The sequence below is a fragment of the Ochotona curzoniae genome, unplaced genomic scaffold, assembly GCF_017591425.1.
Source record: "Ochotona curzoniae isolate NIBS_2020 unplaced genomic scaffold, NIBS_Ocur_1.0 contig_237, whole genome shotgun sequence".
Taxonomy (NCBI): domain Eukaryota; kingdom Metazoa; phylum Chordata; class Mammalia; order Lagomorpha; family Ochotonidae; genus Ochotona; species Ochotona curzoniae.
Genome location: NW_024465437.1, coordinates 17,814 through 23,520, shown reverse-complemented (window position 1 = coordinate 23,520; position 5,707 = coordinate 17,814).

Below are 5,707 nucleotides of genomic sequence, written 5' to 3'. Positions count from 1 at the left end.
GCAGGTCAGCGGGGTGTATTTGCTGTGGGAAGGGTTGCTCTGGTCCTATCGATCTGACCCTGAATCAACTTTCTGGAAGGCAGAGTGGGCCGAGAAGTGGTGCAGAGGTCCCAAGCCAAGCCAGTATGGTCCTGGAGTGAGAGTCAATGGTTGTGTGTGTGTGTGTGTGTGGCGGGGCAGAGCTGCTTGCACACACCTGGCCCTAGTGCAGTGAGCTTGGGTGAGGGGGCATGCTAGAGGCTCATGCTGTGCCAGCACCAGCTAGCCGTGAAACAGCTGGAAGGCAGGCAGGTTGGGATATGAGGGACATTGGCACAATTGCTGTGTTTGGAGTGGCACACAGGGTGACCGTGCTGTGGGACTGGCACCTCTGTCAGGGTATCTGGCCCTGGAGCAATGGGCAGGCTAGAGGTACAGGGCTTGCAGCTGAGTGGGCCTGGACATGGAGTGATTGACATGGCCACCAGTAGGTCGGGATCGCTCTCGACATCTATGATAAGACAGCTGTGGCATGCATCAATGGCACTGGCAGAGGCAGCCATGGGCCAGAAAGAGGCAGAAGCTGCAGTGAAGGAATCATTCATTTAGCTGCTGTTTACAGTTACATTTACAAAGTAACTGATTATAAGCTTCCTAATAAACAGTTAGGTTTTTGTCTGTGACATGATCTCTTCAAATGAATCTTGCTTATTTTGTAGGATTGATTCTAAACAAAGTGGTGTCCCTTTGTAGAATCACAGTGTGTTGTCTCAGGGGTCCTATTTGGTAGCAACAGAAACCTTTTCAACAATGATCCCTATGCTCACTTTGTATCATTTCTCACGGAGTCCACATCCAGAACAGGATGTCTGAGCTTCTAATTCCATCAGTGTCAGGGATCTCCTGGACTCCCCTCCTCCCCGCCCCTGGCCTTTCACTTGACTGGCCATCATTGGGCCACTGCCTTGCTTGTTCAGCATCAATGGTAAGATGTGGGCAGGGCAGTGTCTGGTCCGGTGACCCAGCTGGATGTTGACTGATTCTATAGCAGTGCTGTTAGCTAATACTGGGTTCTGTTAGAGCCACAGGCATACTTATCAGTTAGAGCTGAGAATTAGCCTAGCCATTCACTCAGCCCTGAGAGCAACACAATTTTGGTTGTGCTTGTTTTTTGGATGTTATATGGAGATTCATCATACTTGACTAAATGTGTGCTTGTCAACATTTTTAAATTCACATTGTGAATTTACATTATACATTGTGCATTTATACACTCATGTTTTATGTTTATATAATTAATATAAGGCAGGACGATTAGGGCAGGAAGATGTAGGGCTGCTGAACAGAGACTTGGTATATTATTTCAGCTGTCTGAATTTATTCAAACATATACGTTATTCATGTATACATTTTTGTTTCATACGCTTCCAACATCACAGAGATTTGTGAATAATTCGGCGTCCTTCTAAGATGCATCATGAAAAGATTATTACAAATCCTAATTAGGCAACAGATCCCCTAAGAGAAGTTAATTATCAACATTGTTTTTCAGTGCTGGCTCCCTGCCAAAGCACCAGTTCCAACCCGGGTCACCAGAAACAGGAGAACAGGTGACCATATAGGGCCCAAGCTCTCTGTTTTGGGACAGCCTCCTGGAGCTCAGCCAGCTGAATGAACAGAGCGCCCCCATGTGACATGCTGTGGAAGAGTCACGCTTCCAGCCTGGACATCCCAGGGACTGCATGAGGAAATTGTTGACTGTTACAACTTCGCATCCCCTTGTCCTGAAGATGCAACCATGAGAAAGGAGATGGTGTAACTGTGGGGAAGGATCTCTGGCTGGCAGCTGATGTGCAGATATTTGGCAGCCTTAGTATAGGTCTTTATCTTCCAACCATCAACACAGGTCTGGTTGTGCTTGGGACGTGAGTGTATCTTCATTTGTGGTTTTTGGAGCAGTCTTTGTGGAAGCACAACATAGTGCAGATATGTTCCATTGTTGCAGAGTGCGAGAGAGATCATGCCAGACCCAAGTGTAGGATGTTAGGAGGAGTCTCTATTGCCCAAGCTTGGCAACCGCAGCTCCTGCTATAAGCAAGGAACCACTGTACTGCGTGGCAGAAGTCAGGGGTTTTTAAACCCTCCAATCAGTTTGAAAGGTGCACAGTACAATGTCTTATACAATACATTACTTCTGATTGACTTCAATAACTGGTGGTAGAAAGGGAGGGCTGGGAGACACTGAGGGCTTCTCCCTAAGGATGAAATTAACATTGCATTGCTGTTAGGCCCCACTTTAGGAAATCTTTTGAGAGTACATAATTAGAAATGAAACAGTTCCTGTTCACAGGGACCTCAACAAGTTTTGGCAGGTAGAATCAGCTGCTATAGCCTCATTCTGATGGCTGTTAGCTTTCTCCAGCTGCATTCATGAGTTAATGTCCAGGAAGCTGATGAAAACCTGCCAATACTTCCTGTTGAGAATTCTAGGGAAGTTGTAGTTACTTGAAAACTGGTATTAGGGTAAAAGGAGATGCCTATATCACCAAAGAAGAGATCATGAAAGCCAGGACAAATGGGTGCAGACAGCATGCTGTGCTAAGGAACCCCTACTGCTGGAATTCATGTTGTGGGTGCCTGGGGATGGGTGTGATCTAACGGAGGAACACAGTGCTGTGATGAGCTTCTGACAAAAGTTTATTTCCAGGGATTCCGTTTTTAAACATTTGCAGAGCAACACTTGAAACTTAGTTCAAACAGGTTAAGCTTCTGTGAAACATTAGTTATCATTCTCAGATTTAATTACATTAGTTTAAACTTAAGCTACATTGCTCAGATTAATTGAAATAGTTCAAACTCAGGACTTTGTCACCAGACCGAATTGGTTAGTGAATTAAATATATCACTCATATGGGCAGGGAGTTCCAGGAAAGTTAACAAAGCTGTTTCGATTTGGGGTAGAGTTTTGTTCTTGCCTAATCTATCAACTAGAGTGCAGATGCTTATCAGGAAGGCAGGAAAGGAAGGCACATCCAAGGAGTCACTGGAAGCAAAAGTGCACTCTGGGCGAGGAGGCCCTCCCCCTCCTCCTTCCTGGAGACTTCTCAACCTCTGCCATCGCAGCTAACCTGTCAGATGTGATTCCATAGTGTTGAGTCATGCCATGTCATTACTCGTGAGGTTCTTCCGCAACTGAGATTCAGAAAGTACTTTAGGAAGAATCAGCAGTCACTCCGGAAGTGATCGTCCACCACAGGTGGATTAAGGCGCACAACCAGTATCAGGGCTGTGCTACTGCCAGGTGCCTGACCCTGTCTCTGTCCAGCCCCCAGCTCTTCTCTTCCGGAGCCTCTGAGTCCTCAATGCTGTCACTCTCTGGAAGCAACATTGAATCAGACATGCCACCCTGTACCACAGCCAGTGCTTCCCAAGTCAGTCAACAAGCACCACCTTCTCTGATGGCCACTCCTGGCACATGCTATTCTGACGAGTATGTCTCAGTGCCAAACTAGGATAGTCTTGACTAGGCAGGAGCCCCAGAACTAGCATGGGCAAGAAGATGGGGTGCTGCTGAACAAGACTCGGGGTGCCACCTAAGACACTGGGATTCTTCTGAGCACCAAAGTTTAAAGAGAAAGTGCCAGATTTGCATTTTCTACAGCCTGGCATGCTTGTGAAATAAAGAATGGAGAGAATTAGCAGTACACCCTCTGGGTAGAGGCTTGAATTTTTTAACCCTTCCTAGCCTGGGAACATTTTTCCCTGTGCGCTGCAGGTTTCTCTGAGCCTTAGCTATAGGAATATGTAATTCTATGCTTTTTTTCTCAGGATGTTTCTCACTGTCATGAATGATGGGTTCATGTGCTGAACCAAGGTTTTCCCATGCTATTGTAACTGACTTCAGTAATGAGCTGTCATGTATCTTGCAAGGCTTTCTGCAGTTTTTGTTGTTTGGTTTTAGAAATTAGCTATCTACCCCTTTCTAATGTTATCCTAACTCTGATCAGATCTGGCCTATAGTGACTGTGAATATGCACTTGATTGTGTATATTATTTTGATCAATTCCTGTGGACCTCTGAATTCTTCAGATTTCTGAACCAACTATCTTTTTTTTTTTTTAGATTTATTTATTTTTATTGTATAGTCAAATATACAGAGAGGAGGAGAGACAGAGAGGAAGATCTTCTGTCTGATGATCCAGTCCCTAAATGACCACATTGGATGGTGCTGAGCCAATCTGGAGCCAGGAGCCAGGAGTTCTTCCTGTCTCCTACAAAGGTGCAGGGTCCCAGAGCTTTGGGCCATCCTCGATTGATTTCCAGGCCACAAGCTGGGAGCTGGATGGGAAGCGGGGCTGCCGGGATTAGAACTGGTGTTCATATGGGATCCTAGCAATTTTCAAATGAGGACTTTAGCCACCAGGCCACACCGCCAGGCCATAACCAAGCATCCTGACTTTGGGACTTCCGACGTGATCTCAAACTCTCAAAGAATGAGACTGAACTTGGATGGTATGATTGTCATTTGGGATAATTTAGTTCATGCGAATTACATTGTGAGGTTACAGAATTATTCTGAATGTGTTGCCTTAATGTCACTGTGTATACCTAGAGATGTGCTATAAAGAGGAGCAAATTCTGCATATGAGTTTGTGTGTTCTATTAAAGTGAATGGATATTTGCATGGTACAAAGGTCTTTGATTCAAAAGTTTTAAAATAGCTAATGTATACTAGTGCCTATGTTTATGATGTCTTGTAATTGTAAAGTTATGTCTTACTGTGGGATGACTTGTATTCTTCTTGCATTGTGAATTATTCATATTCTTATTTGCAAAAAGCATTATTTGTAAGATATTTTGTCCCTTAGGAAAACAACAAATTCTGGTTTTTTTTTTTTGAAAAATTTGTCTGAGGATTTTTTATTTATTTATATTGCAAAGGGACAGAGAGGAAGATCTTTTGTCCATTGAGTTACTGATCCTATGGCTGGATCAGAGCCAATCTGAAATTTGGAGCCCGGAGCCTCTTCCTGATCTCCCACGAGGATGTAGGGTCCCAAGGCTTTGGCCTGTCCTCAACTGATTTCCCAAGCCATAAGCAGGGAGCTTCTGAAAAGTGGGGCTGCTGAGATTAGAACCAACGCCTATGTGGGATCCCAGTAGGTATGAGGCAAGGACTTTAAACACTAGGATAACATGGCAGGCCTAGGAAATAACAAATTCTTAAAGGATGTGTGGTATAATTGATCATATTACATAAAGCATTTTCTAAATATATGTCTTTGGTACCTGGAATTAGAAACCGATCCTTTGTCAAAGCCAAGTTTTTAAGCATCTCTCTCTTTTTTTAAAAGTGTGTTTCTTTTTTTTTTTTTAAGATTTTATTTTATTTTTAATTGGAAAGGCAGATATACAGAGAGGAGAGACAGAGAGGAAGATCTTCCATCCGATGATTCACTCCCCAGGCGGCCGCAATGTCTGGAGCTGAGCCAATCTGAAGCCTGGAGCCTCTTCCAGGTCTTCTACACGAGTGCAGGGTCCCAAAGCTTTGGGCAGTCCTTCACTGCTTTCCCGGGCCACAGGCAGGGAGCTGGATGGGAAGCAGGGCTGCCGGGATTAGAACCGGTGCCCATATGGGATCCCGGGCGTGCAAGGCAAGGACCTTAACCAGGCCAGGCCCTAAACATCTCTTTTTAAGTGATTTTCTTTGTATTGGTGACTAAAATAT